General features: G+C 37.6%; 1 pseudogene across 1 annotated transcript in view; it reads right to left on the bottom strand.

Moving 5' to 3' along the window:
• Positions 1 to 465: 465 nt before the first annotated feature.
• Positions 466 to 13613, bottom strand: part of LOC308533190 (ferritin light chain-like) — a 32907-nt pseudogene continuing 19759 nt past the window's right edge. The window contains exon 3 of the transcript in view: positions 466 to 1016. The product of the transcript in view is annotated as a ferritin light chain-like (transcript). The remainder of the gene's footprint in view (positions 1017 to 13613) is intronic.

Raw genomic sequence — 13613 nt, forward strand, 5'->3', positions numbered from 1 at the left:
TTCACCTTGGCCATAAAAACAGGAGTCTTGAAAGTACTTGAAAGTGCATTCATGTTAGGTGCATACAAGTCCTTTCATGGCCCTATTTTTTGTTGTTGTTAATCCTCACCCGAGGATATTTTTCCATTGATTTTTTTAGGGAGAGTGGAAGAGAGAGGGAAAGACAGAGAGAAACATGGATGTGAGAGAAACACATCAATTGGTTGCCTCCTGCAGGAGCTCTGACCGGCATCGAACCCAGGACCCTTTGGTCCACAGGTTGATACTTTATCCACTGAGCTATACTGGCTAGGGCTCATGGCCCTATTATTATTACTATTATTTTTTTTTTTGCTGGAAAAAGCTTTATTGCTTCATTTGGTCCAATGCATGGGAGAGGGCTTCAGGGTGATTAAAAGAATAGCTAGCAGTTTTGGGGAGAGGCTCAAGTAAAAGCCAGACACCAGGGGAATGAGGAGGGGCCTCTCAAAGGCCTCTGGGCTTCAAAGGCTCCTCGTCGGGCTTAAGGGTGAACCTTTCGAAGAGATACTCGCCTAGCCCAGCCTGGGGGCCGGCCAGCCTGCGGATGTTGGTCAGGTGGTCGCCCATCTTCTTGATGAGTTTCACCTCCTCACCCAGGAAGTGGTTCTCCAGGAAGTCACAGAGCTGAGGGTCTGTGCGGGTAGCACCCAGGGCCTGCCGCTCCAGAAGGGCCTGGTTGGGTTCCTCTCCAAGGCCAGGGCGGCTTCCCTCGCGTCCTGAGTTTTGCCCACTCATCTGGGGAGGCTTCAGCACGTCCTGGAAGAGAATGCGGCCACCGTGCTTGTTTTCAACTTTACCAGCCACTCAGTGCCCTCGGCTTCTTCTCCCCCAGCTCGCGGAAGAAGTGGCCATGCCCTCGAGAGCCACATTGTCAGGGTCAAAAAAGAAGCCCAGCGAGAGGTAGGTGTGGAGCCCGCAGATGCCCGGTGGCCGGGAGGTTGACTGCAGCCTCCACCTCGGTGGGACAATTCTGACGAAGTTGGGACTCATGGTTGCTTGGCAATAAGAAAGTTAAGGTAGAAAAAAACCCCGGTGTGTTGGCTGGTCCTGCAGGTGGTTCTGAAGGTGGTGACTGGATGAGTTGCAGGAGGGTGGCCGGGACTGGAAGAAGGGGCGTCCCTGAGTCTGTTCTGTCCAAAAACTGTTGAAGCAAGAAACAGATTGGGGATTGCCGAGGGCACTGCCCCTATTTTTAATATTCTTCTTCTTTATCCTCCAAAATTACATTGAAATTTTTTTCATATGACAGCAGTATCTTTTGTGCATATTATAGATACTAACATTTATATAGTTATAGGAATTCACACTAAAAGTAAATTTTATGAAAAATATTAGAGATTATAAAAGTAATACATACATATAAACTAAGCAAAAGAAATTTATGTTACACAGAAAATGAAAATATTTCTCCTCATGATCTCTGTTTATTTTTATTCTATAATCATTATTTTTAAAATGTTTTTATGGATTTTTTTAGAGAGAGAGGGAAGGAAAGAGAGAGAGAGAGAAACATCTATGTCAGAGAGACACATCAATTTGTTGCCTCCTGCATGAGCCCTGATGGGGCTGGGAACGGAGCCTGCAACCCAGGTAAGCACCCATGACTGGAATTGAACCCAAGACCCTTCAGTCTGTGGGCCCATACACTATCCACTGAGAAAAACCAGATAGGGCTGCTTTTTAAATAATAATAATAAAAAAATATATATATATATTTCAAAGAGGAAGGGAGAGGGAGAGAGAGATTGAAACATTGATGATGAGAAAGAATCATTGATTGGATGCCTCTTGCCCCATACTGGAGACCAAGCCTGCAACCTAGGCATGTGCCCTGATCGGGAATCGAACCATGACCTCCTGGTTCATAGGTCAATGCTCAACCATTGAGCCACACCGGCTGGACTCATTCATTTTAAATATATTTTTATTGATTTCAGAGAGGAAGGGAGAGGGAGAGATAAAAACATCAATGATGTGAGAAACTCATTGATCAGCTGCCTCCTGCATGCCCCACACTGGGGATCGAGCCTGCAACCCAGGCATGTGCCCTTGAGCGGAATCAAACCCGAGACCCTTCAGTCTGTAGGCTGACATGCTAGCCACTGAGCCAAACCAGCTAAGGCAATGATGGCGAACCTATGACATGTGTGTCAGAGGTGACACACGAACTCATTTATTTGGTTGATTTTTCTTTGTTAAATGGCATTTAAATATATAAAATAAATATCAAAAATATAAGTCTTTGTTTTACTATGGTTGTAAATATCAAAAAATTTCTATACGTGACACGGCACCAGAGTTAAGTTAGGGTTTTTCAAAATGCTGACATGCTGAGCTCAAAAGGTTCGCCATCACTGAGCTAGGGCCTGGCTGGACTTATTTAACTAATTTTTGAGCTCATAGAGTTGAGATTCAGAGAGATAAAATGACATACACAAGGTCACCTATCTGGTAAGTCTTAAGTTTTTCAACAAATACAAATCAAAGACAATGTTAAGAAATACTAGGGGACATCTTCCAAGGAATAATACTTGAGTAATAGTTTGTCAAAATATCCACAATTAATGAATATCCAATTGTTTATATGAATACTAGAGGCCCAGTGCACAAAATTTGTGCAGTGGTGGGGGTCCCCTCAGCCCGGCCTGCACCCTCTCCAATCCAGGACTCCTTGGGGGATGTCTGACTGCTTCTCGCAATCCAGGACTGCTGACTCCTAACCGCTCACCTGCCTGCTTGCCTGATTGCCCCTAACCACCTCTGCCTGCCTGATTGCCCCTAACCACCTCTGCCTGTCTGCCTGATCTCCCCTAACTGCTCCCCTGCTGGCCTGATCATCCCTAACCGCCTCTGCCTCACCCTGCACCTGGGACTCAGGATTCCTTCCTCTGGCAGGTTTCAGGCACCCGGAACCCAGGCTTCCCTCCCTCTGGCTGGCTGCAGGCACCCAGGACCCAGGCTGGCTTCACCCATGTCAGCCACAGCCACAGGAAACCGTGGGCAGGTGGCTGTGCCCGGGCTGCAGCCGCAGGTGTCCGGGACTGTAGGGTGGGTGGCCTGTCCCTCTCCCAGGCCGCAGGCGCAGCCGCTGGTGCCTAGGGCCATGGAGCGGGCGGCTTGTCCCTCTCCCAGGATGCAGGCACAGCTGCTGGTGCCGGGGACCATGGGATGGGTGGCCCCATTCCTCTCTCACAAGCTCATTTGTGCTTGGCTGGTCCCCATTCCTCTTTCCCCAGTGTTGAGTGTCTGAGCTGTTACGTGAGGGCGTGATGACCATTTTCATATTAGCTCTTTATTATATAGGATGGGGAGACTGTATAATGCAGCATTTAAGAGCAAAGGTTTTGAAGTCAGGAACATGTGAATTCAAGTTCTCCTAGATCAGTGATGGCGAACCTTTTGAGCTCGGCGTGTCGGCATTTTCAAAAACCCTAACTTAACTCTGGTGCCGTGTCACATATAGAAATTTTTTGATATTTGTAACCATAGTAAAACAAAGACTTATATTTTTGATATTTATTTTATATATTTAAATGCCATTTAACAAAGAAAAATCAACCAAATAAATGAGTTTGCGTGTCACCTCTGACACACATGTCATAGGTTCATCATCACTGTCTAGATCATTATGTACCGTGGGCAATGTATGTAGCCTATCTAATCACGAGTTTCCTCATTTGTGAAATGGGCATATTTGTGTCTACCTCAAAGCTTTGATAATGTGAGAATTAATTTAATATTGTGATGTGAATTACTATGTACAGTGCCTGGTACATAATAAGGACATCATAAATGGTAGCTATTGTTATTATAAATATGTAAATTACAGTCAGTAATACACTCAAGTTTGTGCTGTTTCAATATTTGGTTTTGGACAATCCTGGTGGTGACCTTGGATTGAGTATTCCATAGCTGGTCCTAGATCGAATCTAGATTAAGAAGCAGACAACCTAATTTTATTTACTTTATGCTTCATTTTTCCTTATTTCTGTAAATGCCATAAATATTTACAGATGTCTTATTAGAAATTGGTTAAGTAATTTGATTTTTAAGAAGTTCTTTTCTGATGATAGACATTTGAAGAGAAAAAACCTTTACACATAGACATTACTTAAAAACTTACTCGTCTTGCCCTAACCGGTTTGGCTCAGTGGATAGTGCATCTGCCTGCAGACTGAAGGGTCCCAGGTTTGATTCCAGTCAAGGGCATGTACTTTGGTTGTGGGCACATCCCCAGTAGGAGGTGTGCAGGAGGCAGCTGATCGATGTTTCTCTCTCATCGATGTTTCTAACTCTCTATCCTTCTCCTTTCCTCTCTGTGAAAAATCAATAAAATATATTTAAAAAAAAACAAAAAACTTACTCATCTGACCAGTGGGCTCAGTGGTTGATGTTGACCTATGAATCAGGAGGTCACAGTTTTGTGGGCTCCATCCCCAGGAAGTGGGGGAGGTGTGCAGGAGGCAGCTGATCAATGATTCTCTCTTAAACTCAGGGGACTCTTCCTTTTCCTTCCTCTTTGAAATAAAAAAGTATATATATAAAAGAGAAATAAATTCAATATAAAACATATTAAAAAATAATAAATAAAAACTTTCTTACTCTGGCCAGGATGCTCAGTTGGTTGGAACATGTCCCTGTACGTGGATCGTGGGTTCCATTCTCAGCCAGGGCACCTCCCTAGGTTTTGGGTGTGATTCCTCATGTGGCTGTGCACTAGAGGCAACTAATCAATTTTATTTCTCACATTGATGTTTCTCTCCTTTCCTGTAAAAATCAATAAACACATATCCTGGGGTAAGGATTAAAAGAAAACATTTCTCAATCACTTTTATTTGCAACTATTAGTCATTTTATTATATGAGAGTTGCAGATAATTATAAAGGAACGTAACTGAGATCATGAAATAAGAAAATATTCAGCATTAGCAAAACTTGCTTTACAACTGTTTAAAGGGTGAAAGGCAACTCAGGAGCCGAAGAATACTAAAACATTCTGACGGAACCTATCATCACAATGAATGTCAAGCTGGTACAGTTCAGAAGCGGAAATCCATTCAGGTAACCAAAAAAACCAAACACCAGCTGTAAGCCCCCAGCTGCAGATGGAAGAAAGAAACAGTAGAGAAGAAGCATCTTCACTTCTCTGTACTGTAGTTTTTGTGAATGACTATTGTAATGTCTCTGGTATGGGAGCACATTAAGAAGAAAAGACAAGATCAACACCGTGACCACACCACCAGCCTCAGGAAAGGCATTGTCAGCTTATTGTGGAAGGCACACTGCTTAACATTTCACTGAGGAAAACGCACATTGGTATTTCAAGGGCAAAGTTGCATCTCCAAAGTTTTTCTGTTTGCACTTGTCTTCGCAGAAATTCAATGGTAATCAACTCAACTTTCAATTAAGTGATATCTCTGTAGCCATCTAATTTAAATAATCAACACACAGAATCTAAATAGAGATTTTTTAAAGTAAAAAAGAATTATGATTTCTGAATTTGATATTAGCCTATTTGCCTACTGTAGCATGACTGTATTTAGGAAAATTCTAGATTGGATTTTATCTCAGGAAATAAAATGTTACTAGAAGATAATGTAATTAGGTTTTATTTAGAGTGTAAATTGTTATTTGTAATATTATAAATATTCTCTAACAAAATTGTTACCATGTAGATTAAAACAAAGATCATTTGCATATTTATTTTGGAGGCAGTCACAAAAGAACATTACTTAAACCTTATATATGCAAAATGAATTACTCGGTGTTTCAAAGGTGCATAAGCTCTCTAAGAGGACAGGCCCAAGGCACAACAGCATTGGGCACAACAGGCCCAAGGACAAGCATTACTGGCTTGTCCAAGCAGCCCCACCAGGGAGCCTTCATCTTTCCCGGGTGAGACCAGAATAAGTTCAAACTCCATTGCCCATTCAGTCTCCAGAGACTTCAAACGAGGGATCCAATTATGATAGTGGGTGCTGGGTTGTCGACTTGTGTTCACCATAAATCAGACTGAGTTTGCCTCCAGTTCATATTATAAACTCCAGTGAGCGACACTCAGATGGCATGGCTTTCAGTCAGGCCCACACAGACTGCGTTTCTACTGGTGAACTGACATTATGCAAGAGGAAAACTTGTTACTAGCCCCCCTGAGATTATCAAAAGCCAGCAATTACTTCTTTGGTGACCTACCTTATGCAGCAGATAACCTTTCGTTTTATATTGCCTTTTATTTTCTTTTATATTTTGGTAATCTTCACTAGAGGATATTTTTCCATTGGTATTTAGAGAGAGTGGAAGGGAAGGGGAGAGGCAGAGAGAGAGAGAAATATTGATGGGAGACACATCAATGGTTGTCTTCCACATGCACCCCAGCCAGGGCTGGGGATGAACCCTGCAACCAAGATATGTGCCCTTGGCCAGAATCAAGCCTGGGACCCTTCAGTCTGAGGACCCACACTCTATCCACTGAGCCAAACCAGCGAGGGCTATATTTGCCTTTAAAAGAGCAGGGTTTCATTGTAGTAAAAAAGAGAAGTCTAAGCAATTTAACATAGATGGCTAAATAATGTTTTCTTCTGCAATATTATTTGATTAGATGATAAGTGAAAACTGGTTTTAATTGTCAATAATTTTACTTAAAAAACATACTTATTTGACTTAACTAAGTGAAGTATGTGTTTAAATGACTGGACACTTGAAAAAATTTACCCAAGACAAAGAAAATTGTAAATTTAGAGTCTTAAGAGATAACACATTTTAATAAAGGACATTGTAATTGGTAAACATTGCTAGGATATTATAATGCTTATTTGAGTTTGCTCAACAAGTAGCCTTTTTATGAATTATCAGGTTTTACCCAGAGATGCTGCATTGCACAGAAGAGCATAATTAAATATTGAGCAAATGGCTTACCTTTTAAAAGGAATGGGAATAAGAAAAGAATTTTGCTCTAAACTCCTCCAATAATTTACATTAAAAATTTTAAACTATATATTGATTTTCAAAGAGAGAAACCTGAGCTCAGTCCAATTATATTCAAAATATTAATATTTGTAGTTTTTAAAAACATATTATTCTTTCAAAGCCCTATCAGTGATCAAAAGATTGCAATAGTATTGTTTTACTCTATGTATGTATATTTTATATACTGATGACTCTTTTAATCTTGTAAGAACCACATCCAGCAGTGAATCACATTCTTTGAGTGAATAATTCAGTCCTTGACGCCAACCTCTGAGGGGGAATATTGTGGTCATGCTGTCTGAACAGCGTGGTAGCTATGGCTACCTATATAATTCTTCGCAATGAAAAAAAGTGACAACGACATTAAATTTAATCAGGTTCCCCTCTTCTGTGGTTCCCACTGGGATGAGCCACTAGTGTCTTGCCTTAAATATTCAAAGGCCTTCCTGAGTAGTTTGCATGTGTTCATATACTGGGACAATGTCCTGCTAATACAGAACAATAGATCTGTCATGTATTTCTCCTGCAAGTAGCTGTGAGTCTAAAGTTACTAAGTATAGGGTTTAAGGGCTGTCTTCCCCTCAGCGACTGTCTCTACTCAAGTCTTAACAATTGGCAGTAAGGAAATGTACATAGACACGAAAGTGTAATGAACTTGGTTTTCTGAGTTGGAAACTCAAATGGGTGGAAGAATTGTGTTTGCTAAATAATAATAAAGCTGGCTAGCTTCCTAAATTTTTAGTCACACTCCATGTGATATATATATATATATATATATATATATATATATATATATATATATATATAAAACAGTAGAGAGTATCACATGGCTGGAAACACATAGCTTAGCAAATATTTAAGGACAGCAAGCCTATACTTATGCCCTTGTACCTTTGCAGAGCACTCAAGTGTATATCACTTTCTTTTAAATCATAGATGAGAAATTATAAGATATATTTTATGCCCATTGTGCATCCCTGAGAGGATGTAAGCTAATTTTTAATGTTTAAAGAATGAAAAAGTACACACATACACATAAGGATGTTCATTATAATCATCTGTGAGTGTCTGAAACAGATATTTGCCATTCATTACAATCTCTCTGTTTGCTTATAATTTTGACATTGGAGAAACTGAAGAAAGGGAAACAAAAATTCTTTTTTTTTCAGGTAGGCAAAACCAACCAAACAAAATAATGAAAACAACCCCCAAAAAACATTATTTCTCAGAAAACACTGCACTTTGAGAGTAATTGAGTGAGTACATGACACTTTCTACTATCTAAACAGAGTACCCCTGTCTTGGGTAATATTTAATTCCTTAATATCTGATATTAAAAAGATCCTGACTACCCTTGGGTAGCATTAATTAATATACTTCATGGCATATTATAAATTATTAACAATATTTCAAAGGTATACCATAGCCATAACAAAATAAAAAGTGAATTTAAACAATTCTTTCAGACCTTTGAAGATGCGAGTATAAAATTCTACCTGCTAACTTTCTTCTATTATATATAAAATAAAATAGAGGTGAAATGGAGTCTGTGGTAAATACTAAACATTTTTTGTTTTTCTTCTACCTTTTTGTCTCTTTTATTGAGTCTTAGATTCTATTGAAATCTTAGGGTCCTTTGTCTCATAGATATGCATATATAATTCCTAGTAACATCAATTTCATTGCATGAAAATTGTTAGTTCTTTGCACAATTGAAAAGAAGATTGATTCCTTTACAGCTTTATGTTTTCATTCATTAGGTAGGTGTTTGAAGATAGACAACTTAAAATTATTTCTGATGTCAAGATCAGAGTCAAAGAAGTGAGCTTATCATAACTCTATAAGAAATTCTTCCTATAATGACATATCATTGACCTCAGAGTCATGGAAGAGTTCAAGGTCAAGCAGAGAGACACTCAGAGTGGTCAGCTATTTTTGACTGACTGACACTTGTTTTTTTTAACCTTTGAAAACGTGATTTCATGTTTATCAAACTTTGACATAAAGCATTGTGTGCCATGTAGAAATAGGGACCTTATGCCATGGCTTTCTAATATACATTTGACAGACAATATATTGGCATCCTCTTTAGGACAGATCAGTGTCAAGGGGACAGAGGTCAGGAATGAGCAGTCTTATTGAATAGGTTTCAGTCAGAGAAGACAGGTTCCACAGGAAAACTGCCTTTCCAAATGGTCCCACTTGTAGACCTAAGACACTGCAACTCAACTCTCTCTACCCTTTTTATTGTTTGGCAACAGGGAGATAGAACAATCACTAACCTATGCACATGTGCCAAAGATGACATGACACCATTGTTCAGTACACAATGGAAAGGAATCCAGAGAGAGTTTTATGTAGGTGCTGGGACTGACCCTAGGAAAAAAAAAAAGTCCTAGGGAAAGTTTATCTTTATGACTTTTTATGCCTCAGCACTTTATTTTTTCTTTCACATGATTACTGTTTTTTGAATATTTCTTGCATTTTGTTAGTAAAGTGTTAGCTCATAATCACTTTGTGTGACCTATTCCAGAAAATCTGAATGTGTCAGGAAGTCTATTATTTCAGTCTTCTTAATCTACACAGTATTTACCCAGCTCTTCATTCTCTCCTTTCTGTCTTTCCTACTCAGTCCTTGTTTTGACTATAGCAACCAAGGTTTGAAGAAGTCATGGGTTTGTTTATTTCATTTTTGCCAATGGGTTTGTTTGCACAAAATTCCTGAGTCTGAAGGAGTTATCCATGAGAAACTGAAATGCTACTTTGGAAATTTACTGGCCTTTGCATTAGGTTTGGTGATTCATTGGTACTTTTTATATAAAGAAATCACATTAATTATTTTATTTTGAAAAAGCAACCTTCTAGAAAGGCTCCCCTTAAATAATATATGTTTTTTGAGGAAAAATAGAAAAATAACCAAAGCAAAGCCTCATTACTGGTATATAAAGACTTCAACTGTGGACATTTGAACTGTAATCATTATTTCACCATATAAATTATATTGGGATGAATGCCTTGTATTGGAATCTCTTATAGTAGTTGTTGTTGAACCCTTTGGAAGTAAGTTGCAGATATCATGATATTTTATTCTTAAATATCTTAGTATGTGTCTCCCAAATGCAAGGACATTCTCCTACAAAATCTCAATATTACTTTTCCCCAAGAATTTAAAATTAACATAATACTAGTTTATAAAATGTAGTCCATACTTAGATTTCCTCAACTGTCCCTAAAATACCCTTTGTATAGTTATAATCCTTCCTCCCTTCTTACCCTCCCTTTTTATCCAGGTCCAATCACATGTATATACTTGTCATTAGATTAAACAAGACTACTTAAGTAATCATATTCCCACTGTTTTATCATGACCTTTATATTTTTGCAAAGTCCAGACAAATTGTCGTGTAGAATGTTGAACAATACAGATTTTTCTGATTATTTTCTCATGATTTGATTAGTGTTAATCATTTTTGGCAAGCATACAAAATAGGTTATATTGGGGAGATTCACATTGAAATCATACTTTTTTAGTTGTGAACAATAGGTACATATTCACTGATTTTGAATTACCTATTAAAAATTAAAAATTCTATGGCCAGTAGAGTGAAAATTACTTTATATTTTATTGATTACTGATGAAGTAAAACATTATTTAGTTTTTTAATTAATATTTTTATTTGTGAATTTGTTGGTTATTTATTTTAACAATCAAATAATTTAGCTTAATAATGTACTTACACCAGTTTTATCAAATTTAATGCAAGTATTTATGAAGGGATGCTCTTTCTAAGTGTGAAATTGAAAATAATAAAATAAATATTTTTTTTGTAGTTAATAGATGGCTTCTAGGTATTGCCTTAGTGTTATTGAACAGTATCACATGTAGATGTCTCTTATATAGCATTTAGTTAACATTTTCTACGTTCTACTTTGCTTTATTTTAGCTTTAATCATTGGGCATCTAAAAATATGTTTACTGATACACAAACATCAACTCTCTTAGTAACCAAGTATTTTTATGATGAACATTGTGAGTTAAATTAGAAAAATTCTTAGAATTTCACCATATCAACACTTGATATAGGTGTAGGCAGGTATATTTTCAGAACTTAAAACTGTCAAAAAATTTCAGAAACTAATAGTGGTAGGGAAATTTGCTGGGAAGGAAGACGAAGATAGGCTGCAATCCACTACATGGCAGGCTGATCCCCAATACAATTTAAATCATCTAACTTAGATTTACTATAGGATATGGAGAATAGAAGAAAGAGTAGTCTATAGTGTCCACTCTAAGGAAGGCACCCCTGACTTTTAAGTTTCAATACCAAATAGAAATTTATATATTATAAATATAAACTCATGTGTTTATTTGCATACTAGCTTTTGCTGAAGATATCATATGTCCAAAATATCTAATAAAACAATCTACTTATAAAGGTTAAGGGTACCCATAACATTGGAAAATCCACTTAGTATTTTAATCTAATCTTTAATATAGACACAGAAAAAGTTTGTTAGGTGATGAGCATGTTGATCCCCCCCCCCCCCCTCGGAGCCCATCTAGTGACCATGTGAATTTAGGTCAGTTCAGCATCTCCGTCTGTCTTTCACTCTCATCTCCTTGTTGGAGAATCCTCACAGTTGGAGATATCTGCTTGATGTGAGGCAGAACTCACTTCCCACTGTGGAAACTGAAGGGGTCAGTTTTTTTCTTCCCGATGCAGCCAGGGGTAGGCATGTGCTTTAAAACCTGGCCAATCAGATAGTTCTCTCTCTCAGCATTTTGGAATATTGAATGAAAGACACAGAGGGTAGCAGAAGGTTATTTATTGCTTCTGTGGCAATTTGCTCACCAAATAAAATCCTTCTTGTTTAGGGACCACTGATGTGGATTTTTTTTAAAATTTTGTTTTATTGATTAAAGTATTACAAAGAGTATTACATGTGTCTCCTTTTTTCCCCCTTGACCTTCCCCCGGCCTCCCATACCACCCAGTGTCTTGTGTCCATTGGTTTTGCTTATATGCATGCATACAAGTCCTTTGGTTGATCTCTTACCCCCCTCCCAACCCTCCCCGGCCTTCTCGCTATAGTTTGACAGTCTGTTCAATGCTGCTCTGCCTCTGTAACTATTTTTGTTTATCAGTTTATAATGGTCTTTATTATCCATAAATGAGTGAGATCATGTGGTATTTTCCTTTCATTGACTGGCTTATTTCACTTAGCATAATGCTCTCCAGTTCCATCCATGCTGTGGCAAATGGTAAGAGTTCCTGTTTTTACAAGAGCATAGTATTCCACTGTGTAGATGTAACAGAGTTTTCTAATCCATTCATCTGTTGATGGGCACTTAGGCTGTTTCCAAATCTTAGCTATGATAAGATTTTGTTCACGATTTACCATAGCTAAGATTTGGAAACAGCCTAAGTGCCCATCAACAGATGATGTGGATTTTTTTACCTCACCCTCAGAAGCCCCTATCTCCTATTTTAAAAGTCTGATTCTTTAACCTCTGTCAAATATCTTCTACGAAAGATACATTTTCTTCCTCACAAGTTAGTCATAGTCAGTTTCTATGGCTTGTCACTAAGGAACATTTCTACTAAAGACAATGGGAAAAGTTAAAGTTTTGTAAATTTACATGATAATCTGAGGAAACAACACTGAATTGTAAGGTTTAGACGATTACAAATAAATGCAGTAAAGCAACAAGGAGATATCAAACTTTAGCCCATCAACTGATTGGTAATTACAAAATAGTCACTGGGATGTAAAACACATCATTGGAAATATATTCAACATTATTGTAACAACTATATATGGTGCCAGGTGAGTGCTCTTTGTAAAGTATGTGATTGTCTAACCAGTAGGCTGTACACCTGAAACTGACACAAAATAATATTGAATATAAACTGTAATTGAAAAAAAATTAATTTAGCCCATCAAATTAGCAAGGATGAAATGATAGAACTGTACATTAAGAAGAGAAGGGCAAACTTTCTTATGCACTGTTGATAGGATGTCAATTTATAATACTAACCTGTAGTACAGTTTAGTATAAATTAACATTTAAAATGAGCGTTATGTTTTAATTTAGTTGTCTGCCTGACTATGTTAAAAGGTACCATATTCTTTCTCTTTTTCTAATGTCAACTCATTTTAAAACCAGGTTGCTTTATTTTATTCTTATTTTTTAAATCTTTACTGTTGAAAGTATTAAATATGTACCCCCCCCCAAACTAGATTGCTCTAAAAAGAAGACTAAAATTTCCCTTAAGTTAAAAAAAGGAAAGTAAAAAATAAAGTTAGCTCTAAGTGCTAACTTCTAAAAAGGTAATTGCCCTTATTAGAAAAGATATCTGCATAAGGATATTCACTGAAACAGTTTGGAGAGCATACCATCAGCAAAAACCCAATGTCCATTAGCAAGCAATTATGTAAAGAAATTGTAGTGCATCTATACAGTATTGTATTTTGTAGTCATTAAATGCATAGCAATACCTATATTTGTTGACAGAGAAAAATATCCATGACATTTTTGATACTTTTAATTTTAGATTTATTTTTTAAAATGTGTTAAAATTTGTATGTCATCTTAAGGGACTCTGAATAGCCAAATAAGTATTGA

The sequence above is a fragment of the Myotis nattereri genome, assembly GCF_964212035.1.
Source record: "Myotis nattereri genome assembly, chromosome: 1".
In the NCBI taxonomy this organism is placed as follows: Eukaryota; Metazoa; Chordata; class Mammalia; order Chiroptera; family Vespertilionidae; genus Myotis; species Myotis nattereri.